At 47.0% G+C, this 26,133-nt stretch overlaps 1 long non-coding RNA gene across 1 annotated transcript in view; it reads left to right on the plus strand.

Moving 5' to 3' along the window:
* The window catches only part of LOC141153545 (uncharacterized), an 884,623-nt gene that overhangs the window by 230,609 nt on the left and 627,881 nt on the right, over window positions 1–26,133 (plus strand). Inside the window, exon 4 of the long non-coding RNA XR_012247318.1 lies at window positions 4,209–4,284. This is a non-coding gene — a long non-coding RNA (uncharacterized lncRNA). The remainder of the gene's footprint in view (window positions 1–4,208; window positions 4,285–26,133) is intronic.

Consider the following 26,133-nt stretch of genomic DNA (forward strand, 5'->3'; position numbering starts at 1 on the left):
GACATAGGGCTGTAGTGTAGACATCACAGAAGACACTGCGTCTGCAGTATAGACATCACAGGAGATGCTGGGATTGTGGTATAGACATCACAGAAGACATGGAGCTGACACATATATATCACAGGTGTGAACCAGTGAACGGGATCGTATATGAGGGACGGTATGTATCCCCCAGAATGTGTACAGAGACCTATTAAATCCATTGGAGTGCATTGCAGTCACAAACTCACCTGTGGCTGCAATGCAGGAATGAAGGTGAGCATTGACCTGGTCAGGCTATCTGGCTAAGGCAGATTAGTAAAACCCGGCAAGGCCTTCATTTCTTGGAGGAGGCTACAGGAAGGCAGTGGGGCGGCCTCCTCCCTCTAACCCGGTTTTTCCAGTGGCTCTTGCCACAGGTCCTTTAAAAACCCTGCATTAAGGAGTAGGGTTGTTCAGTGTTGGGACCTGCTAGGAGCATAGCAGGAAAGCTCGGCGGACCTGTGAGTAGCTGAACCCACGCCTGGGAAGGCTCTGCACCCGTCAGGCTCTGAGCGGCCCGGCGCGGCCGTTGCCCACGGCAACCGTTGTTTAAGGACTTATGTAACCCGGCTGCAAACCGGAGGACTTTTCTGATTACCCTTGAGTTGCTGAATAAAGCTGTTTATGTTGGACTTGCTTGGGTCACTGCCTCAGTTACTGCACAGTATGAACACCGCCACCTTACACAGGACACATGGAGCTGCGACATAAACATCATAGGAGACATGGGGCTGCGGCATATACATCACAGGAGATGGTGGGGCTGCAGTATAATCATCACAGGATATGCTGGGTCTGCGGTATATATATCACAGGAGACCCTGGGTCTGCAGCACAGACATCACAGGAGACAAGGGGCTATGGTATAGACACCACTGGATATGCTGGTGCTGCGGTATAGACATCATAGGAGAAGCTGGGGGTGCAGTATATACACTAAAGGAGACACTGGGTTTGCAGTATATACACCACAGTAGATGCTGGGGCTGAGACATATACATCACATGAGACGCTGGGGCTCCGGCATGGATAGCACAGGAGAGGCTAGGGCTGCCGCATAGACATCACAGAAGATGCTGTGGTTGCGGCATAGACATCACAGGAGATACTGAGGCTGAGGTATATACACCACAGGAGACAATGGGGCTGTGGCATCGACATTACAGGAGACACTGGGGCTGCCGAATAGACACGACAGGAGATGCTGGGGCTGTGGTATATACACCACCGGAGACACTGGGGCTTCCGGCATAGACACCACAGGAGACGCTGTGGCTGCGGCATAGACACCACAGGAGACGCTGTGGCTGCGGCATAGACACCACAGGAGACGCTGTGGCTGTGGCATAGACACCACAGGAGACGCTGTGGCTGCGGCATAGACACCACAGGAGACGCTGTGGCTGCGGCATAGACACCACAGGAGACGCTGTGGCTGCGGCATAGACACCACAGGAGACGCTGTGGCTGCGGCATAGACACCACAGGAGACGCTGTGGCTGCGGCATAGACACCACAGGAGACACTGGGGCTGCGGCATAGACACCACAGGAGACACTGGGGCTGCGGCATAGACACCACAGGAGACGCTGGGGCTGCGGCATAGACACCACAGGAGACACTGGGGCTGCGGCATAGACACCACAGGAAACACTGGGGCTGCGATATAGAAACCACAGGAGATGTTGGGGCTGTGGCATAGTCACCACAGGAGATGCTGGGTCTGCGACATAGAAAACACGGGAGATGCTGGTGTGGCATAGACACCCCAGGAGGCTCTGGGGCTGCCGCTGCTATCTTTCTCTGGGGTAGTAGAGCGCACTAACTCATCCAGCTGAGCACGTCCACACACTGACCCTGGCTAGTGTCCGGACGTAATATTTCATTGCACATGCCACGGCGTTCAGTAGTTGCAGACACTACAGGAGACACTGGGACTGCAGTATAGTCACTACATGAAACGCCTGGGCTTCTGGCATAGACACCACATGAGATGCTGGGGCTGCGGCACAGACAACACAGGAGATGCTGGGGCTGTAGCATAGACCCCACATGAAATGCTGAGGACACGGCATAGACACCACAGGAGACACAGGTGCTGTGGCATAGACACGACAGGAGACGCTGGGGCTGTGGCATAGACACGATAGGAGGCGCTGGTGCTGTGGCATAGACACCCCAGGAGGCGCTGGGGCTGCCGCTGCTGTCTTTCTCTGGGGGAGTAGAGCACGCTAACTCATCCCACTGAGTACGTCCACACACTGACACTGGCTAGTGTCCAGACGTAATATTTCATTGCACATGCCACTGCGTTCAGTAGTTGCAGAGTAAGAAGAAATTAAAGGGCCGGCGGCCGTCAAACTGCAGCTGCCGGCCAGAACACTTTGGGCCTGGGAATCTGCCTGGGGGCTAGAGAAAAAGTTTTGCGGGCCATAAACAGCCCACAGGCTTGAAGTTCCCTGCCCTTGTCTTATTGGAATGTGTATATTGTAGATTCAGACCGAAAGCTGCAAACCCACAAAGGAACACATATGGAAACAATGAGTAAAGAAACATGCGTGAAACAACCAGAATGTGTTTAAGCCTTTGATTCCTCAAACTACTCCCTTTTCATTCTGATGACCACTTTATACCCCATTGGCATTCTCAGAAACAGCTTCATCAGGTAGTCAACTGAAATGGCTTTCCAACAGTTTTGAAGCCGTTCCCAGAGTTGCAGAGTGCTTGTTACCCATATTGCCTTCATTTTGCATTCCATCTCATCCCAAACCATTCATCCTTCACCTTCTTGGTTACTTAGCCCTTACATAGCCTGGAGATGTGTTTTGAATCATTATCCTGCTGCAACTAGATGGTCCCACTAAGTGCAAGTCGGATGGCACGGCTTGTCGTTGCAGAATGTTGTGGTAGCCATACTTACCTAAGTTTGCCTTTAATTTGGAATAAATCACCAAAAGTATCTATGGAAAGCACCCCAATACCATCTCGCCTCCTTTCCTATGATTTACCATTGGCATCACATATGCAGAAATACATGAATTGGCCAATTTATGCGCTAAGAATTCTCATTTATTTCTATTTTCTAGAGTAGTAATGCAATTCAAATTTCATATATTTCATGTTTGCATACTATAGCGCTATAGAATGATACTTTATTTGTTGGTTATTTATGGAGATGGCTACTCTTAGTAAGCACCTGTACACACCAGTTTGCTGTTTTGAAAGAAAAGAAATATTCCCCTTAAGACTACATTTATTCCTTTACTTCTGTCTCGTGTGGTAGATCGCTCACTCAGCTGCACACAGAGGTAGACACAGGTACGCTGTCTCTTTACATTTTGTGTTAGTTTATTAAAGTATGGCATAAACCAACATTTAAGTCCATAAAAGAAAACACAGCCCGCTGGGAAAAACAGGAAAGCCAGAGCAAAATGGCAACACAAAGCACAGTCCTTGTGGTAGCAGAGATCCGCCTGCTCAGAGGTTAGCAACTCCACATGGTTCTGGTCAGCTCAACACAAAGATGTCTGGAGTTACTCTCTCCAGACTTACCGAACCCTGAATGCCTCAGCAGGCCGAGTATTTTAACCCCAGACCACACCCTGAGGTGGAGATATGGTGAATGACCTCCCACCCTTCACAATGGTCATTCACAAAAACCACTCCCTTTTAAAATGGAGGTTTAACCCTTCCAGCAAATAACATGCTTGAGCAAACTTCATGGTTTCAATTCATGGAAGCTAATAACCTCCGTGAAACATATCTTCTCTCTATCACCTTACCAGTGACTTTGTCACACTTGTAATAGTATCAGTATTACACAATACTTTTATTCCTATGAGCAGATGTGATAGCGTTAAGATTCTCCACTGCTTTGAACATAGACAACTTATACACTAATAAACCTAGTAAAGTTATAATGCACCTTGTTATTATGTAGAGCAGCATTTATGATAGAAATCTACGTTTTGCAAACATTTATGTAGGTCAATATTATATAGCTGTTTGATAAGTGATGTTAGTTACAAGTTAGTTCTATGGCGTTGTAGATTCTTTTCTTGTATTTCTTATGTTATCGTTAGAAAAAAAAGAAAATGTTTTGGTACCATGTTAGTCAGTTGACTGAGAGCATCCAATTTTGTGTGGTCTTTGCAACATATTTAAATTATCTCAATTTTAGATTTTAGATTTGCTGTGATCCCAGCCACACATCTGAGCTGCTGAGATACTTGCAGATCCTTGGAAGAGTCAGCCCTGCAGTAGGTAGGCTTCAAATAGGGTTTGCAAAGAAATGCTTAGGTTTATTGGTATTATCAGTTATGGTCCACACAATATTATTAATGAACATGTTAATTGTATTTTTTCAGAATTCATTGTGTTCAATTCAATAATGTTTTTGAGTTACGGATTCAATCCAGAAAATGATGCCTACATGGCAGATATTTCAATCGTCTGGGGGAGACTGTTTCTATTTGAGGAGACATGTATATTGGCGTAGGGAAACCTAAAGGCCAGGAAATGCAGGGTATGCAAATATAACGTTTCCAAGGGAAAAAAATGGTTTTCTAGTGCCACATATTGGAGGTATCAACCCTAGTAAATGTCCAACCGTATTTCAAGTCTCCCTTACTAGCTAGCCCCATAATTACATGGCTTGTGTTACCATACCAGGCATTGAGACAAGATTTTTGGTGGAAGAGAGAAAAAGCAACTTGAAAAAGGAAATGAAACAAAGCCAGGGTTGGACTGGGGCACCGGGACACCGGAGAATTCTCTCCGGTGGGCCTGGGTCCTCGGCAGGCCGCCGAGCAGGACGCACAGGGAGCCCGCTGGTTTCCAATGACACACATTCACTTGCTTCCTTAACATGGCCGCCCACCTATCAGTGGCCAGCGGCTGACACTGGGGCGGACATACACTGGTGCAGCTGCATCAGGACCAGGAGGTGCACAAGGGCCCTTGCAGGTCGGCTAATAATGATGGCAATCGGGCATGCTTCTCGGAGCCTGAGGCTCCGGGGGGCCCATGGCCAGATTGCCCTCATTATACGAGGCGGGCAGGGAGCAATCCCTGCAGCTTCGCTGCTGACAGGAGGAAAATGGCAGTGGAGCTGAGGGATCCATCCTCTGCTTCCTGCCCGGCGCTTTCTCCTTGATAGAGGCATGCGCAACTTGATCGCGTCATCAAGTTTCCGACAACGACGATGCTGTGGGGGAACAAGGAGAGAGGTAAGTGTTGTTTTTTTTTTACTAATATACTGGAGAGAGGTCCAGGACAATGAGGGGTGGTGGGGGAAAACAGTGATGGAGGTGGAGACAATGATAGGGATGTGGGAGATAACAATGATGGGGATGGGGAGATAGCAATGATGGAGGTGGGGGAGAGCAATGATGGAGGTGAGGGAGAGCAATAATGGGGATAGGGAGAGCAATTATGGAGGAGGTGGGTGAGAACAATGATGGGGGTGGGGGAGAGCAATGATGGAGGTCAACCTTATTCAACCACTCAACGTGAGTGGGGGGTGTAACCTGCAACCAGTGCAGAGGGATCAGGTATTTTGCCGCCCCGAACAGTAGAGGGAGCAGATCATGTTTGTTAAGGTTTAAAATTTTGAGATGGGCAGGATAGTAAGACTTCTTTCGGAGACAAGGGACCCCTTATCAAACCTAGGTCTTTCAACGTCTCCTCTATTTTAACCCAAAAAGGTCTAATATTAGGGCAGTACCAAAATATATGGGACATGTTCCCCACCCCTGCTTTACATCTCCAGCAAAGGTTAGAGTCAGACAATCCATAATGGCATAAAAGTTCTGGCGTTCTATACCACCGTGTTAATATTTTGTATGAATTCTCTTGCAAAGATATGCACTTGGAGAATGAGTGAGAATTAGTAAGAATGGGTTCGACTTCTTCATCCGCCAAAGAGATGTTAAGTTCCTTTTCCCAAGAGTATATAAAGGAAGGTTTTTGGAAGGACTGTGACAGGATCATATCGTTATATATCTTCGATATCCCTTTAGGAAAAGGGAACGAGAGTTTACATAGCATGTCCACCCATGAACCTCCTCCCGCACCAGTGAATTTAGATTTAAACATCGAAAGAATGTGGGTGACATGTTTGTGTTGTAAGAAATTAATGGGGTGCGTGGAGGAATTAACCGGCCATGAATCCAGCAATGGGATTTTATTGGTCAGGAACTGTTTGATTGAATAGTTCGACAAATCCGAACAGAGATTATAGGGATTGTAGCATCAGCGTCTCTGCCTCCGGCCCGGCAGAGACGCCGTCCCCCTTACCACCGCGGTCCTGCTCCGGCGTCCTCTGGCCTCCCTGTAGCTGCTGCTGGTGCATGCAGCTTCCCTGGCTCTGTGCTTAGGGCTCGCGCGCTCCCTCCCTCTTAAAGGGGCCGCGCGCGCCATCCTAAAAAGTCCCCGGCCAATAGCTGGAGGACTTCCCCTATAAAAGGCACCTCCTCCAATATGGAGGTGCCCATGCAAGTTTGTTGCTCTGTATCCTTTACTCTGCTTCAGCCCACAGGTCCTGCTGCCTGTCTGACTACCAGTCCAGTCTGTCTAACTATCAGTCCAGTCTACCAGCCTGATTACCAGTCCAGCCCGACAGTCTGCTTACAGCCCAGTCTGGTAGTCTGTCTATGGGCTTGGCCAGTCCGCTTATCCGGAGCCTTCACCTGCTACCTGTCTCCGCCTGCCAAGGACACTCTCCAGCCTGACGGTCCGCCTACGGTCAAACCCGCCAGTCTGTCTATGGGCTAGGCTAGCCTGCCTACCTGGAGAACTTGCCTGTTACCTGGAGGCTCCTGCCTGCACCTGCCGTGCCTACCTGACTGCCTACCTAGAGGCTCCTGCCCGTCACTTGCCGTGACCACCTGACAGCCTACCTAGAGGCTCCTGCCCGTCACTTGCCATGACCACCTGACAGCCTACCTAGAGGCTCCTGCCCGTCACTTGCCGTGACCATCTGACAGCTTACCTAGAGGCTCCTGCCCATCACTTGCCGTGACCACCTGACAGCCTACCTAGAGGCTCCTGCCCGTCACTTGCCATGACCTTCTGACAGCCTACCTAAAGGCCCCTGCCCGTCACCAGCCGTGCCTGCCTGACAGCCTTACCTATAGGCTCCTGCCTCTTACCTGCCGTGCCTGCCAGTCCGTCTGCCCGGATCACCCATCAGCCTGCCTGCCGTGCTCATCTGCTGTACCGGTCAGTCCCTGCCTTCTGACCCGTGGGAGTCACCTGCTCTCATACAAGGTCGGTCCCCAGAGTAGCACCTGGACCCTCTGCTCGGTCCTTCCCTGGTCACGGAGTCGATAGAGCTGCCGTACGGCCTTGATCGGTCCGAGTTGATACCTAGTTACGCCCCTCTGGTCCCTCCTTGCACCGCAGCACAGAGGTTCCACCACCCTGATCCGTGACAGGGATCTGAATAATTTGGGTCTAGGGAGTACGGAATGGTAGAAATAGGGGCCTGAGCTGAGGGGGAAGTATGCTCTTTTTTAGATCTTAATCTAAGTCTTGTTTAATCTTAAGGGAAGTGGTAATAGTAATATCACTTATGGCCTCGGAGGTAGCGAGAACATTTGCCCATATGTATTTGTGTGGATTATTACCCAGGAGTAGAAGATCAATGTCTGAGGCATCCTCTCTCTTGGATGCACTGGCTAATTTGAGCCATTTATTTAAGTGGATTTGACTCGCCCTCCCTGAGCGGTGGGGTTACTCGGTGTCGGGTCAATGTATGGTGGTGGTGTGGGATGTCGTTGTGGCCGTGACCCGGTCCATGCCCAGGGCTGTCACATGAAAAATGGGCTTTTGGATGATTGGTTGTTCGACTACGCCACCTGTGGTTTCTGGTGAAGGCCACCACCACTGCAACAGTCCTCTGAGGCTGATGTTCTGGCAGCTTGGTTGGTACTACTCCCCACAGGCATAGTAGGCCTCAGGGCAGTGAGTAAGATCTGGAGAGTTGTGGTGGGTGCAGTGCCGCGCAGGAATGAACAAACGGAGGCAGTAAGTGAAGTCATCCAAGCTTTACTCACTTTGGTGAAGTAGCAGCTGCAAAGCTTCTCTCTGCTTCTCGTGGCGCGCTGCGGCCACCAGGAAGGGATTCAGCACTCCCCAGGTAGACCAGGAGCACCTGTCAAGACCCCGCTGGTGTATTCCTCTCCTTAGTAAGTTCTCCCACTGAGTCTTCTCCTGACTGTGTGTGGTATGAACGTGGTGTAAGGCTGGGTCCCACTGGGTAAACGCAGGTTGAGAGATACAGGTGGCGACTCCGCTCCGTCCGTATCCCCCTGGGATCCACTAAGCCTCCGGGCTTTTCTGACTGAGACGTGAAGTGACAAAGTCAGATATCGGGGGCCGGTTAGCCCTTTTGCAGCAGGAGTCCCTCTGGCTAGGCCAGAGTGAAGAATACAGGTGGCGACTCCGCTCCGTCCGTATCCTCCTGGGATCCTTTTGCCTGTGGAGCCTATCTTCTCTGCTCCCCTCCAAGGCCTTCTTAGAACGGGACCCTGACCGGGCAGAGACACTTGTTAACTCTGACCCGCTCCTCATCTCAAGGCCACAGAGCAAGGACCGCGAATCTTCAGCCAGCTACAGACTCTTGCTGGACCCTGACAGAAGACCCACAATCAAAGACCGTGAACTAAAGATGGACAAATATTATATATCACTCTATAGGTGCTTCCTGTAAGTGTTTCTTCCACCCTCATCCACTACTTGGTTCCCCACATCTTTGGTTCCCCCCATCTCCTCTATCCCGGACCGGGGCAGCACCCTGGTGCATTTAGACCCCCTACAGGACAGGAGTGGTGTAGTGTTGAGTGTGAAGTGGGGTCCTGTGTGATGCTCCATCCTTACCTGGAAGAGGAAATACCACACCTCTATCTGAGGTGCAGTACCCCTGTGGCGACTGATCCCTCAGGGGCGCCACAGATTGCTTTATAATAGTTTAGGACACTAGGAAGGCCAATACCCCCCTTATGATTAGGTATGGTTAGGATTTTATGAGGAAGCCTAGATTTTTTATACTTCCAAATGTATTGGGATAGGACCTGTTTTATTGAGGAAAAGAAGGCTAAAGGAAGATTTATAGGGAGCATATTCATGTGATAAATAATTTTGGGGAGGATATATTCTTTGACTACATTTTTTCTACCTATCCAGGATAACAAAGGATTATCATATGTTCTAAGGAGGGATTTAATTTTCTGAATAAGAGGCATAAAGTTCCTATTGTATAAAAGGTTGGGATTATTAGTAATCTGCACTCCTAAATATTTGATACTGATCTTTGGCCATTTGAAGGGTGCAGTTCTCTGGAGTAATTTTACGTCGCATAAAGGAGTCGAAATGTTAAGAGCCTCAGACTTTTCGAGGTTAATTTTGAAGTTTGATATTTCCCCAAATTGTTCTAATATCGTTAGAAGTCTGGGGATTGCTACCATGGTATTAGATAACATTAGGAGGAGATAATCTGCGAACACCGCAGCCAACAACTTCATATTTTTGAATTTAATACCCTGGATATCTGGATCTTGTCTGATTTTCTGTACAAGCGCCTCCATAAGTAGGATGAAGAGGGAAGGAGAGAGGTGGCACCCCTGCCACGTCCCATTTTGAATATTGAAACTCCCTGACAGCGTGCCATTAATTCTAACACGAGTAGAGGGGGTAGAGTATAGCGAGAGAATGGCGTTCACAAAAACTGGTGGGAAGGCAAATTTTTCTAAAGTATAAGCTAAAAAGCGCCAACTAACTATGTCAAACGCCTTCTCCGTGTCTGTGGACAGCAAAGTCAGGGAGATCCCCCTACTCCTAGCATAAGAGATGGCGTATATAATTTTAATAGAATTATCTTTTCCTTCTCTCCCTCTGACAAATCTCGCCTGATCTTGATTAATTATATATGGAAGTACATCCTCTAGCCTCTTGGCCAGAATTTTTGCCCATAATTTTATGTCTGCGTTTAATAACGAAATTGGACGATAGCTAGCACAGTGGTTGGGATCTTTAGCGTCTTTGTGTATTATTGAGATGTGAGCTTCTAAAGTCTGTTTGGCTGGGACTTCCCCCTCAAGGAAAGAATTAAACAATACTAGATGTGGGAGCAAAGATTTGATAAGCTTTTATAATAGACTAGATGGTGGCCCGATTCTAAGGCATCGGGTATTCTAGCATATGTCTCCCGACCCTCCTTTATAATGCCCCATGCAGGAAGTCACATCCCCCGTATATAATACCCCATGCATATAATACCCCATGCAGGATGTCACATCCCCCGTATATAATACCCCATGCAGGATGTCACATCCCCCCTATATAATGCCCCATGCAGGAAGTCACATCCCACTATAGTGCCCCATGCAGGATGTCACATCCCCCCTATATAATACCCCATGCAGGATGTCACCTCTCCCCCATATAATGCCCCATGTAGGATGTAACCTCTCCCCCCATATAATGGCCCATGCAGGATGTCACCTCTCCCCCCATATAATGCCCCATGCAGGCTGTCACATCCCCCCTATATAATACCCCATGCAGGATGTCCCATCCCCCCATAGTGTCCCATGCAGGTCCCCTATGGCCCCATACAAAAAAAAAAAAATCCAATACTCACCTCACTGCTTCTCTGGACTCCAGTGTAGCTGGCATCTTCACGCTGTGCGTTGTGACCGGTCAGGAGAGAGCGCGGTGTAAAGATGTCACCGTGCCCTCTGACCTGAGACGTCACAGAGCTGCAGCGGAAGACACAGGAGCTGCTGCGCAGGCACGGGGAGGGGTAAGTATGACGCCGGGTGCCGGGGTCCTGATCGAGCGGGGGGAGGGACAGGAGGAGAGGAGAGGGGAGGGGAGAGGAGGGGAGGGGAGAGGAGGGGAGGGGTAAGTATGACGCCGGGTGCCGGGGTCCTGATCGAGCGGGGGGAGGGACGGGAGGAGAGGGGACGGGAGAGGAGAGGAGGGGAAAGGAGAGGAGGGGAGGGGCGTCACACTTGTCCTCGGGAGATAAGCGGCCGTAGCCGCTGATCTTCCGAACATAGCCGCATGTAGGTCAGCGGCGCCTGCGGTCAGGGAACTTATGCTGCGAGCAGCCGGCTGCATCTCCCGGCTGCATTGCCGCTTGCCTCCGTGCCACACATGAGCCGCTAATGGCCGCCATGTTTTTCTGAAATGCCGCGTCGCTGATTGGCCGTGGCCGGACCAATCAGCGACCCGGCATTTCCAGGACAGACAGAAAGACAGACAGACGGGATAAGACAATTATATAGATAGATGATAGGGAGACTATCGGGGCCCGGGGGACTTTTGTCATTTTCACTTGTGATGAGCGAGCATGCTCACTACTGCTCGGTGCTCGCCAGAGCATCTCGGTGCTCACCAGAGCATCTCACTGCTCGAGATGCTCGGCGCTCGCCGAGTATTTTCGGGGTTGCTCGGTGGGAGAACGCGTCCCCTCCCTGCATGTTTGGTGTTCTTTACAGAGCCAATGAACATGCAGGGATTGCCTGCCACTCACTGTAATGCAGCAGCCATGTTGGTTGTGGCATTACAGTGATTAGCTGGCCGCACAGCAGCAGTGGTCGGCCTCCTACACAATGAGTAAATTATTCATGATCATGAGGCCATCCATCTCCTTAGCTTTCTGTTACTTGGAATGCAAGCGCATGTAAGTAGTAGCGGCTAGGCCTGAGGTGGTCAGCGTTTTGGCGCATATCCTACCTCCTCCGAGGATTGCTGGATGTTTTCCTGCAACTTTCCCATTTCTATGACTCCCGTTAAAACAAAGCTTCAGGTGATAAATGATGGATGAGGTGGTGGCAAAGGAGAAAGAGCATGAGGAACAGGGACCATTCACATCAATATCAGGCCAGTCAACCACACATGTCTTGTAGGATATGTTTCTGTACCAAAAGGAGCGGTTCGGCTACACAGTTATAGGGCATACAGTGAGTGCAATGCCTACCAAAAATTTCGAAGCACTCCAATGCCCCTTGGAAGTGACATGAAGGTCAGAGGGCCTTAACTAAACAGTTTTTTCTATTTATAGCAACTCGGTCTCCTGTACACTGTTGGCCTAAGCAGTGAATGGAAGGCTTTCCTAAAATTATGAGGAACTGCAATGCCCCTTGAAACAGACGTGGATTACAGCGTACTAAAAACCTTCTACCCATTATTGAGGAGTGGGTCTCCCTTAGTGTTTGCTTACGCATTGAAAAGAAAAAGCTGACTAAAATTAGGAGGAAATGCAATGCCCGTTGGAAGAGTCGTGGAGGTTAGAGGTAATTAAAAACAACATTTCAATGCCCCTTGGAAGAGCTGTGGAGTTCAGAGTGGTTTAACAAGACGGTTTTAATGCCCCTTGGAAGAGACGTGGAGGTCACAGTAGCTTAACAAGACGGTTTTAATGCCCCTTGGAAGAGTGGTGGAGGTTGCAGTGGAATAAAAAGACAATATCAATGCCCCTTGGAAGAGTGGTGGAGGTCGCAGTGGAATAAAAAGACAATATCAATGCCCCTTGGAAGAGTGGTGGAGGTCGCAGTGGAATAAAAAGACAATATCAATGCCCCTTGGAAGAGTGGTGGAGGTCGCAGTGGAATAAAAAGACAATATCAATGCCCCGTGGAAGAGTGGTGGAGGTCGCAGTGGAATAAAAATACAATATCAATGCCCCGTGGAAAAGATGTGGAGGTCACAGTAGCTTAACAAGACGGTTTCAATGCCCCTTGGAAGAGACGTGGAGGTCACAGTAGCTTAACAAGACGGTTTTAATGCCCCGTGGAAGAGTAGTGGAGGTCGCAGTGTAATAAAAAGACAATATCAATGCCCCGTGGAAGAGACGTGGAGGTCACAGTAGCTTACCAAGATGATTTTAATGCCTTTTACAAGAGCCATGCAGTACAACATATTAAAAACTTTATTCCCGTTATGGGGGAGTGGGTCTCCCATAGTCTTTGCCTATGCCTTCCAAGCAAAAGCTGCCAAAAATTAGGACGGAGGAACTTGCAATGCTGGCAACATGGACCACAGTCACCCTGGTGGTATAGTGGTGGTGGAGGCTGAGGATAAGGAGAAGAGCAAAAAACAGTCGAAATGAGGAAGCGTATACCCATGTGTGGGTGTGAAGCGGTGCATGGGAATACACCTCCCAAAATAACACAGTGGATTTGACTTTGTTACTCTGCTGTCATTTGGTGGTCATGAGAAGTCTGGCCCAATCCAGCCCTTGTTCATTTTGATAAGGGTCAGCTTGTCAGCATTGTCAGTTGACAGGCGAGTGCGCTTATCAGTTATAATTCCATAAGCGGCACTAAAAACATGCTCCGATAACACGCTAGCGGCAGGGCAGGCCAGGACCTCCAAGGCGTACAGAGCGAGTTCATTCCAAGTGTTCAGCTTGGGTACCCAATAATTAAAAGGCACAGAGGAATCACGGAGGACGCTGGTACGGTCGGCAAGGTACTCCCTCACCATCTTTTGAAACTTTCCACTCCTTGTGAGAGTACCCCGCGCCTCAGGGCCTGTAAGCTGGGCGGGTCTCAGAAAACTGTCCCAGAACGTTGACAGTGTTCCCCTGCCTCTGCTGGATTGGAGTTGCGTCTCTCTCGCCTGTATGCCTTGGTTGGTCAACGAACTGTGACCTCTGCCGCTAGCGTGTTCAGATGGGAATTTTTTTAAGAGTTCTGCAGCAAGGGCCTTCTGGTACTGCCCTATTTTTGTAGACCTCTCCATCTCAGGAATAAGAGAGTGAAAGTTCTCCTTGTAGCGGGGGTCTAAAAGTGTCACCAACCAGTAATGACTGTCACCCAACATTTTGACAACGCGAAGGTCACGGTTCAGGCAGCGTAACATAAAGTCAGCCATGCGTGCCAGACTGGTAACGGGCAAGACTTCCGTGTCCTCACCAAGATGACGACTGACCATGCTCTCCTCCTCCTCATCCTCCTACTCCTCCTCCTCCCCCGTCCTCAGGCCACCCACGCTGAACCGACTGTATGACAGTTGTACAGGTACTACCATCTACAGCGCATGATACCAGTTCCTTTTCTTCCTCCTCCTCTTCTCCCTCATTGTCCCCCAATGCACATTGGGATGAGATGAGGCTGGGCTGTGTGTAATCGCCCGCAACGGCTTCTTGATCCATCTCATCATATTCTGGCTGCAATGCCTCCTCTTTAATTCTCTGCAGAGAGCGTTGCAAAAGACAGACAAGTGGGATGCTGACGCTAATGACGGCGTCATCGCCACTCACCATCTTGGTGGACTCCTCAAAGTTTGTCAGGATGGTACATGTCAGACATCCAGGTCCACTCCTGAGGTCTTATGTGTGTAGTCTGACCTGAATATCGACGGCCTTGTTGCAGCTGGTACTCCACAACTGCTCTCTTCTGTACACAAATCCTTTGCAACATGTGGAGGGTAGAGTTCCAACGTGTGGGGACATCACACACCAGTCGGTGTGCCGGAAGCTGCAAACGCTGCTGCAACACAGCAAGGGCGGCGGAAGCTGTAGCCGACCTGCGAAAATGAGCAGACAGGTGGTGTACTTTGACGAGCAGATCTGGCAACTCGGGGTACGATTTATGAAACCGCTGAACCACGAGGTTAAGCACATGAGCCAGGCATGGTACGTGTGTGATCACACACGTCCATGCCTGGATGTAGGTTCAGCGGTCTCAGCCACAGATCTGCCTGCTCTTTCACTGATGTCCACAACTCACAAGCAGTGTGAGGTTTATCACCTAAGCTTATGAGTTTCAGCACAGCCTGTTGCCGCTTGGCTGAGGCAGTACTGCAGTGCTTCCAGCTTGTAACTGATTTGGTGATATCTGAGATGGAGGCTGAACATGAGAAGGTATAGGAGGATGATGCGCAGGAGCTGTACACTGTGGGGGCAACTCTGACTGACATAGGGCCCGTAATCCTCGGTGTGGGGAGGATGTGTTCCGTCCCACGGTCCGACTGGGTCCCGGCTTCCACTATGTTTACCCAGTGTGCCGTCAGGGAGATGTACCATCCCTGGCCACAAGCACTTGTCCATGTGTCCGTTGTCAGGTGGACTCTCCCAGTAACTGCGTTGTTGAGGGCACGGCAGATGTTTTGGGACACGTGCTTGTGTAGTGCGGGGATGGCACACCGGGCAAAATAGTGTCGGCTGGGGACCGAGTACCGAGGGACGGCCACTGCCATAAGGTTGCGGAAGGATTCCGTCTCCACCAGCCTAAAAGGCAGCATTTCCAATGCAAGCAGTCGTGAAATGTGCGAATTTAGGACTGTGGACTGTGGGGTGTTGGCGGCGAATTTGCACTTTCGTTCAAAGGTCTGGGATATGGACAATTGAACGCTGCGGTGGGATGTGGACGTTGATGCTGTTTCTTGAGAAACTGCCATAACAAGTGAAGACTGAGAGGATGGGGCATCTTTGCATGCAGTATGGACAGGGGATTGCCTTGCACGCACAACAGGGGGTTCTCTTACATGCACAACAGCGGAAGAAGCAGTGGTGACACCCGCTGACACTGGTCGTGGACCCTGGGGTTCGCCCCACAAAGTCGGGTGCTTTGCTGACATGTGCCTGATTATGCTGGTGGTGGTCAGGCTGGTAGTTTTGTCACCCCTGCTGATGCTGGCCTGACAGGTGGTATAAATGGCCTTTTTGGGGTTATCAGCAGAGTCTTCAAAAAAATTCCAGACTCTGGAAGACCTACTGGTTGCATTGGCAACGTTCCTCGTGTTGGTGTTACGGGGAACGGTTCCCCGCCTTCTGTGTGCGGCCACCACACTGCTTCTTCCTGCCTGTTGGGGTACTCTGCCTCCCTCCCCCTGTGTGCTGCTGGCCTCGCTCTGCGTGTCCCCCTGCCACGTTGGGTCAGTTACTAGATCATCCACCACCTCCTCCTCTTCCACTTCTGCACCACGGTCCTCCTCCTCACTTCGTGGCGATTGTGTCTCGTCATCGTCCACCTCTTGTGACAAATTGCCAGCGTCGCCTTCCTGTGGCCGTGGCTGTTCAAATATTTGGCCATCGCTAAATGGGATCTCCTCTTCCACCACTTCAATCGGAGCAGGCGAGGGGCCCAAATATGGAAATGGACCAGTGAACAGCTCTTCAGAGTGTCCAACTGTGGGATCAGTTGTTGTCTGACGACACTCGGCATGGTGAGAGGAAGGAGCATCAGGGTGAGGAGGAGTATGCGGTCGAGACTCACGGCTACTAACACTTGACCGTGTGGAAGACAAACCGGAGTTGGTGGTGCCCAGGTGACTGGAAGTATTATCTGCTATCCAATTAATAACCTGTTCACACTGATCAGTTCTCAATAGTGGTCTTGTTGTTGTGTGCTTAACTAGTAATTCGGTCAAGAACTGGGAGCGAGAAGATGTGGCTGTTGGTTGTGGCACATTTTCACCCTGGCCACGGCCCCGCCCTCTGCACGCACCATCACCAGAACGTCCAGTTCCACGTCCCTTGCCACGCACCTTGCCCATTGTAAATGAAGCAAAATAGCTTACACTCGCACTATCAATGGCAAAAGGGTAATAAGAAGGAGATTAGAACTGTGGAAGAGGAAAACCACAGTTCTATTTCTCTGGCCTACACCAGAATCTTTTAAACTGATATACAGTACAGACCAAAAGTTTGGACACACCTTCTCATTTAAAGATTTTTCTGTCTTTTCATGACTATAAAAATTGTACATTCACACTGAAGGCATCAAAACTATGAATTAACACATGTGGAATTATATACTTAACAAAAAAGTGTGGAACAACTGAAAATATGTCTTATATTCTAGGTTCTTCAAAGTAGCCACCTTTTGCTTTGATGACTGCTTTCCACACTCCTGGCATTCTCTTGATGAGCTTCAAGAGGTAGTCACCGGAAATGGTCTTCCAACAATCTTGAAGGAGTTCCCAGAGATGCTTAGCACTTGTTGGGCCTTTTGCCTTCACTCTGCGGTCCAGCTCACCCCAAACCATCTCGATTGGGTTCAGGTCTGGTGACTGTGGAGGCCAGGTCATCTGGCGTAGCACCCCATCACTCTCCTTCTTGGTCAAGTAGCCCTTACACAGCCTGGAGGTGTGTTTGGGGTCATTGTCTTGTTGAAAAATAAATGATGGTCCAACTAAACGCAAACCGGATGAAATAGCATGCTGCTGCAAGATGCTGTGGTAGCCATGCTGGTTCAGTATGCCTTCAATTTTGAATAAATCCCCAACAGTGTCACCAGCAAAGCACCCCCACATCATCACACCTCCTCCTCCATGCTTCACGGTGGGAACCAGGCATGTAGAGTCTAGAGATGAGGGTTGTTCTACTCGAACTGTTCGCCAATCTCAAATTCGAGCTGTTTTGGGCGGTGTTCGAGCCGTTCGGCGAACACGAACAATTTGAGAAAAATTCGGCTGTTCGAGGTTATGTTCGATAACTGTTCGTGCACCAAAATCATAACTGGATTTTTTCTCAGTAATGATGAAAATTAATGTTAATACGCAGTTTGAGTGTACAGCGGGGTGGGGGGAGGGGCAGGGGATGGATCTCTGCAGGAACAATGAAGATCTCCATTTTTTTTCTCTTTCCCGCATTTACAGTGGGGAGGTGCAATCTGTCAGCCTATCAGCAGTGCACACACGGAGCGAAGTGCTTTTTTTCACACAAGCAAGGGCATGTGTCATTGGCAGTGTATGTCACATGTCCTTGCCCTATAAGACCAAGCCATTTTCCCCATCGCCACCATTTTCTCACTGCTGCAGCTGCGTGTTAGACGGCACCGCTGTTGCTGTGTGCGCTATACCTTGTTAATTTCAAGCCAATTTTCGCACAAATATACAGATAGCTTGGGAGTAGGGAATAGTTGTGATTGCAGTCCTTTTAAGGACTAGGTTACAGCATTTCCTACGACTTTTATCAGGCAGGTCTGTGCTCTTAAATAGATAGGTTGTGGGAGTAAAGACTAATTGTAATTGGAGTCCTTTTCAGGACTAGGTTACATCAGTTCCTATCAGTTTTTGCCAGGCAGGTCTGTGCCAGTGCTGTGCAAGTTTTTTTCACAGCATTTGGCTGAATCTAGCAAAGCTAATCCTTTTTGGCCTATTGCAGAGTGTGTTAGTCAGTGGAGTAGCCTATCTGTGTTGCAAGATATACCACCTGTGTATAGAATACCAATTTTTTTACTGCACCTAGTGAAGTAAAATCTTTTGGGCATAGCATCATTCTATTAGTCCATCTATACTGACCTCCATCAGGTTGCAAACTGAATCTAATTTTTTTCTGCATCTAGCTCTGAAAAAATATTGGGCTTCTAGCTGTGTGTGGGTCTTGTTCTATTAATCCATCTATACTGACCTCCATCAGGTTGCAAACTGAATATAATTTTTTTCTGCATCTAGCTCTGAAAAAATATTGGGCTTCTAGCTGTGTGTGGGTCTTGTTCTATTAATCCATCTATACTGACCTCCATCAGGTTGCAAACTGAATATAATTTTTTTCTGCATCTAGCTCTGAAAAAATATTGGGCTTCTAGCTGTGTGTGGGTCTTGTTCTATTAATCCATCTATACTGACCTCCATCAGGTTGCAAACTGAATATAATTTTTTTCTGCATCTAGCTCTGAAAAAATATTTGGCCTTCTAGCAGTGTGTGGGACTTGTTTTATTAGTCCACCTACAGTCATGGCCAAAAGTATTGAGAATGAGACAAATAGTAATTTTTCCAATGTTTACTGCTTCATTTTTTTGTAATGGCAATTTGCATATACTCCTGAATGTCAAAGAGTGATCAGCTTAACAGCAATTACTGTACTTGCAAAGTCAATATTTGCCCAGAAAATGAACTTTAACCCCCAAAACACATTTCAACATCATTGCAGTCCTGCCTTAAAAGGAGCAGCTAACATCGTTTTAGTGATTGATCCATTAACACAGGTGTGGGTGTTGATGAGGACAGGGCTGGCGATCAATCAGTCATGATTAAGTAAGAATGACATCACTGGACACTTTAAAAGGAGGCTGGTTCTTGGTATCATTGTTTCTCTTCAGTTAACCATGGTTATCTCTAAAGAAACACGTGCAGCCATCATTGCACTGCACAAAAATGGCCTAACAGGGAAGAGTATCGCAGCTACAAAGATTGCACCTCAGTCAACAATCTATCGCATCATCAAGAACTCCAAGGAGAGAGATTCCATTGTTGTCAAAAAGGCTCCAGGGCGCCCAAGAAAGACCAGCAAGCGCCAGGACCGTATCTTAAAACTGTTTCAGCTGCGGGATCGGACTACCAGCAGTGCCGAGCTTGCTCAGGAATGGCAGCAGGCTGGTGTGAGTGCTTCTGCACGCACTGTGAGGCGGAGACTCTTTGAGCAAGGGCTGATTTCAAGGAGGGCAGCAAAGAAGCCACTTCTCTCCAGAAAAAACATCAGGGACCGACTGATATTCTGCAAAAGGTACAGGGAGTGGACTGCTGAGGACTGGGGCAAAGTTATTTTCTCTGATGAATCCCCTTTTCGATTGTTTGGGACATCTGGAAAACAGCTTATTCGGAGAAGAAGAGGTGAGCGCTACCACCAGTCTTGTCTCATGCCAACTGTAAAGCATCCTGAAACCATTCATGTGTGGGGTTGCTTCTCAGTCAAGGGAATCGGCTCACTCACAGTCTTGCCTAAAAACACAGCCATGAATAAAGAATGGTACCAGAATGTCCTCCAAGAGCAACTTCTCCCAACCGTCCAAGAGCAGTTTGGTGCCCAAAGATGCCTTTTCCAGCATGATGGAGCACCTTGCCATAAAGCAAAGGTGATAACAAAATGGCTCATGGAACAAAACATAGAGATTTTGGGTCCATGGCCTGGAAACTCCCCAGATCTTAATCCCATTGAGAACTTGTGGTCAATCATCAAGAGACGGGTGGACAAACAAAAACCAACAAATTCTGGCAAAATGCAAGCATTGATTATGCAAGAATGGACTGCTATCAGTAAGGATTTGGTCCAAAAGTTGATTGAGAGCATGCCAGGGAGAATTACAGAGGTCTTGAAGAAGAAGGGGCAACACTGCAAATATTGACTTGCTGCATTAACTCATTCTAACTGTCAATATAACCTATTGGTACTCATAATATGATTGCAATTATATTTCTGTATGTGATATAAACATCAAACAAACACTAATAAAAACCAGAGGCCAGCAGATCATGTGAAAATATAATTTTGGTGTCATTCTCAAAACTTTTGGCCATGACTGTATACTGACCTCCATCAGGTTGCAAACTGAATATATTTTTTTCTGCATCTACCTCTGAAAAAATATTGGGCTTCTAGCTGTGTGTGGGACTTGTTGTATTAGTCCATCTATACTGACCTCCATCAGGTTGCAAACTGAATATAATTTTTTTCTGCATCTAGCTCTGAAAAAATATTGGGCTTCTAGCTGTGTGTGGGTCTTGTTCTATTAATCCATCTATACTGACCTCCATCAGGTTGCAAACTGAATATAATTTTTTTCTGCATCTAGCTCTGAAAAAATATTGGGCTTCTAGCTGTGTGTGGGTCTTGTTCTATTAATCCATCTATACTGACCTCCATCAGGTTGCAAACTGAATATAATTTTTTTCTGCATCTAGCTCTGAAAAAATATTGGGCTTCTAGCTGTGTGTGGGTCTTGTTCTATTAATCCATCTATACTGACCTCCATCAGGTTGCAAACTGAATATAATTTTTTTCTGCATCTAGCTCTGAAAAAATATTTGGCCTTCTAGCAGTGTGTGGGACTTGTTCTATTAGTCCACCTATACTGACCTCCATCAGGTTGCAAACTGAATATATTTTTTTCTGGATCTACCTCTGAAAAAATATTGGGCTTCTAGCTGTGTGTGGGACTTGTTGTATTAGTCCATCTATACTGACCTCCATCAGGTTGCAAACTGAATATAATTTTTTTCTGCATCTAGCTCTGAAAAAATATTGGGCTTCTAGCTGTGTGTGGGTCTTGTTCTATTAATCCATCTATACTGACCTCCATCAGGTTGCAAACTGAATATAATTTTTTTCTGCATCTAGCTCTGAAAAAATATTGGGCTTCTAGCTGTGTGTGGGTCTTGTTCTATTAATCCATCTATACTGACCTCCATCAGGTTGCAAACTGAATATAATTTTTTTCTGCATCTAGCTCTGAAAAAATATTGGGCTTCTAGCTGTGTGTGGGTCTTGTTCTATTAATCCATCTATACTGACCTCCATCAGGTTGCAAACTGAATATAATTTTTTTCTGCATCTAGCTCTGAAAAAATATTGGGCTTCTAGCTGTGTGTGGGTCTTGTTGTATTAATCCATCTATACTGACCTCCATCAGGTTGCAAACTGAATATAATTTTTTTCTGCATCTAGCTCTGAAAAAATATTGGGCTTCTAGCTGTGTGTGGGTCTTGTTCTATTAATCCATCTATACTGACCTCCATCAGGTTGCAAACTGAATATAATTTTTTTCTGCATCTAGCTCTGAAAAAATATTGGGCTTCTAGCTGTGTGTGGGTCTTGTTCTATTAATCCATCTATACTGACCTCCATCAGGTTGCAAACTGAATATAATTTTTTTCTGCATCTAGCTCTGAAAAAATATTGGGCTTCTAGCTGTGTGTGGGTCTTGTTCTATTAATCCATCTATACTGACCTCCATCAGGTTGCAAACTGAATATAATTTTTTTCTGCATCTAGCTCTGAAAAAATATTGGGCTTCTAGCTGTGTGTGGGTCTTGTTCTATTAATCCATCTATACTGACCTCCATCAGGTTGCAAACTGAATATAATTTTTTTCTGCATCTAGCTCTGAAAAAATATTGGGCTTCTAGCTGTGTGTGGGTCTTGTTCTATTAATCCATCTATACTGACCTCCATCAGGTTGCAAACTGAATATAATTTTTTTCTGCATCTAGCTCTGAAAAAATATTGGGCTTCTAGCTGTGTGTGGGTCTTGTTCTATTAATCCATCTATACTGACCTCCATCAGGTTGCAAACTGAATATAATTTTTTTCTGCATCTAGCTCTGAAAAAATATTGGGCTTCTAGCTGTGTGTGGGTCTTGTTGTATTAATCCATCTATACTGACCTCCATCAGGTTGCAAACTGAATATAATTTTTTTCTGCATCTAGCTCTGAAAAAATATTGGGCTTCTAGCTGTGTGTGGGTCTTGTTCTATTAATCCATCTATACTGACCTCCATCAGGTTGCAAACTGAATATAATTTTTTTCTGCATCTAGCTCTGAAAAAATATTGGGCTTCTAGCTGTGTGTGGGTCTTGTTCTATTAATCCATCTATACTGACCTCCATCAGGTTGCAAACTGAATATAATTTTTTTCTGCATCTAGCTCTGAAAAAATATTGGGCTTCTAGCTGTGTGTGGGTCTTGTTCTATTAATCCATCTATACTGACCTCCATCAGGTTGCAAACTGAATATAATTTTTTTCTGCATCTAGCTCTGAAAAAATATTGGGCTTCTAGCTGTGTGTGGGTCTTGTTCTATTAATCCATCTATACTGACCTCCATCAGGTTGCAAACTGAATATAATTTTTTTCTGCATCTAGCTCTGAAAAAATATTGGGCTTCTAGCTGTGTGTGGGTCTTGTTCTATTAATCCATCTATACTGACCTCCATCAGGTTGCAAACTGAATATAATTTTTTTCTGCATCTAGCTCTGAAAAAATATTTGGCCTTCTAGCAGTGTGTGGGACTCGTTTTATTAGTCCACCTATACTGACCTCCATCAGGTTGCAAACTGAATATATTTTTTTCTGTATCTACCTCTGAAAAAATATTGGGCTTCTAGCTGTGTGTGGGACTTGTTGTATTAGTCCATCTATACTGACCTCCATCAGGTTGCAAACTGAATATAATTTTTTTCTGCATCTAGCTCTGAAAAAATATTGGGCTTCTAGCTGTGTGTGGGTCTTGTTCTATTAATCCATCTATACTGACCTCCATCAGGTTGCAAACTGAATATAATTTTTTTCTGCATCTAGCTCTGAAAAAATATTGGGCTCCTAGCTGTGTGTGGGTCTTGTTCTATTAATCCATCTATACTGACCTCCATCAGGTTGCAAACTGAATATAATTTTTTTCTGCATCTAGCTCTGAAAAAATATTTGGCCTTCTAGCAGTGTGTGGGACTTGTTCTATTAGTCCACCTATACTGACCTCCATCAGGTTGCAAACTGAATATATTTTTTTCTGCATCTACCTCTGAAAAAATATTGGGCTTCTAGCTGTGTGTGGGACTTGTTGTATTAGTCCATCTATACTGACCTCCATCAGGTTGCAAACTGAATATATTTTTTTCTGCATCTACCTCTGAAAAAATATTGGGCTTCTAGCTGTGTGTGGGTCTTGTTCTATTAATCCATCTATACTGACCTCCATCAGGTTGCAAACTGAATATAATTTTTTTCTGCATCTAGCTCTGAAAAAATACTGGGCTTCTAGCTGTGTGTGGGTCTTGTTCTATTAATCCATCTATACTGACCTCCATCAGGTTGCAAACTGAATATAATTTTTTTCTGCATCTAGCTCTGAAAAAATATTGGGCTTCTAGCTGTGTGTGGGTCTTGTTCTATTAATCCATCTATACTGACCTCCATCAGGTTGCAAACTGAATATAATTTTTTTCTGCATCTAGCTCTGAAAAAATATTGGGCTTCTAGCTGTGTGTGGGTCTTGTTCTATTAATCCATCTATACTGACCTCCATCAGGTTGCAAACTGAATATAATTTTTTTCTGCATCTAGCTCTGAAAAAATATTGGGCTTCTAGCTGTGTGTGGGTCTTGTTCTATTAATCCATCTATACTGACCTCCATCAGGTTGCAAACTGAATATAATTTTTTCTGCATCTACCTCTGAAAAAATATTGGGCTTCTAGCTGTGTGTGGGTCTTGTTCTATTAATCCATCTATACTGACCTCCATCAGGTTGCAAACTGAATATAATTTTTTTCTGCATCTAGCTCTGAAAAAATATTGGGCTTCTAGCTGTGTGTGGGTCTTGTTCTATTAATCCATCTATACTGACCTCCATCAGGTTGCAAACTGAATATAATTTTTTCTGCATCTACCTCTGAAAAAATATTGGGCTTCTAGCTGTGTGTGGGACTTGTTGTATTAGTCCATCTATACTGACCTCCATCAGGTTGCAAATTGAATATAATTTTTTTCTGCATCTAACCCAGCCAATAGTTTTGGCCTAATACCACAGTTTGGCCACTCAGCTCTGCTCGGTTACCATCCATTGTTTTTTTGTGCAAACAACTCCAGAGTTGTGAATTAGTTAACCACCAAAATGAGTGGAAAAAGGCCTGCTGCTGGTGGAAAGGGGAATAGGCGTGTTGGGAAGGGGAAAAAAGGTTGTGTCCGTGGGGTAGGTGTTAAAGCAACAGTAACATCTGCAGAAGAAAGACCATCTTCCAGCCAAACTAAAATGTCTACTTCTTTTAGCGGACAATGTGATAAGATCCCTTTCTTACGGCCACGCCAATCGCTACAAATTCCAGATGAGGCACAAAAACAGCAGGTGCTTCAACGGATATCAAGTGCTCCTTTAAGTGGGCTCTCCTCCACATCAACTTCAACATCACAAATACTCCAGTCCTCAAAGGTGTCACCCAAATCGCACTTGCTTCCTCACAGCTCCCAAATCTCCAGCAGCCCGTCTGAGTATGAGGTAGAACAGATGGTTGAGACTGCAGAGCTGTTTACTCATACTATAGCCTGGGAATCAGAGGTCGACTCCAGCGCTTCTGTGAATCCAGACGAGGAAATGATCTGCACTGATGCCCAGAATCTTTATGAGTCGGATCCAGGACCAGACGCAGAAGGTTCTGACCATAATGTAGACCCTCATTCCCAAACTGTAACTCCTGTTGGTGGAGACAATGAGGAAGACGATGATAAGACTCAAATACCTGATTGGAGCGACAACTTTAGTTTTTTGTCAGGGCAGGAACAGGTTGGCTCTGAGGACGACGGGTGTGATAACACACAGGGTGATGATGATGAGGTTGGAGATCCCACTTACTGTCAACCCACAGTCAGCCAAGAGATGAGGTCAGCAGAGGAGGTGGAGGAAGATGCTAGTGACGACGAGGTCAGGTTGCGCCTTCCTGGACAGAGACGTAGTACTGGAAGCACGTCAACAACTGCATCCTCAAACACAACTCTGCCTCTCACCACAAGTCGTGGTGGCTCTTCAGGTCGCATGGGTGCTAAGCCTTGCATAGCCTGGGCATTTTTTCAGATCGATAAAGATGACTCAACTCGTGTTATCTGTAACATTTGTCAGCAAAAGCTAAGTAGAGGCCAAAAAATACATAGTTTGAGTACTTCATGCATGAACCGGCACATGGACATGAAGCATAAGTTGCAGTGGGAAGCTCAGTGTGCTACAATGCGGCCTAGCCGGCCGGGCCAACCACCGTCTGCCATATCTTGTGCATCCGCGGCCTCTTCATCCTCTGTGACTGGGGGGACAGCAGTCACACCTGTTTTGGGGCGCAGACCTGCCATCTCTTTACCCGCAACAGCCAGCGTGATTGGCAGGTCATCATTTTCTTTGGAGGTGGGAACACCAGCTGGTGTTGAGCGCTGTCCGACATCGATAGCACCACCTTTGGATCAAGGCAACCTAACATGTCCGCCTGCATCTTCCTCACAGACCGGCAGTTTGCCGGGGACACCCTTATCAACCCCGTCTAAGCACAATAGCCAGCCCTCGGTCCCTCAGATGTGGACAAGTAAAAGACCATTTCCTCCTAGCCATGAGAAAGCTAAGAGGTTGAATTTCACCATCTGCAAGCTCTTGGCTACAGAAATGCTGCCTTTCCGCCTGGTGGACACAGAGGATTTTCGAGACCTTATGTCCGTCGCAGTGCCCCAGTACCAGATGCCCAGTCGGCACTACTTCTCAAAGAAAGGTGTGCCTGCGCTCCACCAGCATGTCGCACACAACATCACCGCTTCTTTGAGAAACTCTGTTTTTGACAGGGTGCATTTCACCACAGACACTTGGACGAGTAGGCATGGACAGGGGCGTTACATGTCGCTGACTG

Source organism: Phyllobates terribilis, unplaced genomic scaffold, assembly GCF_046119375.1.
Source record: "Phyllobates terribilis strain yellow unplaced genomic scaffold, ASM4611937v1 Scaffold_7__3_contigs__length_470593459, whole genome shotgun sequence".
NCBI classification, from domain to species: Eukaryota; Metazoa; Chordata; class Amphibia; order Anura; family Dendrobatidae; genus Phyllobates; species Phyllobates terribilis.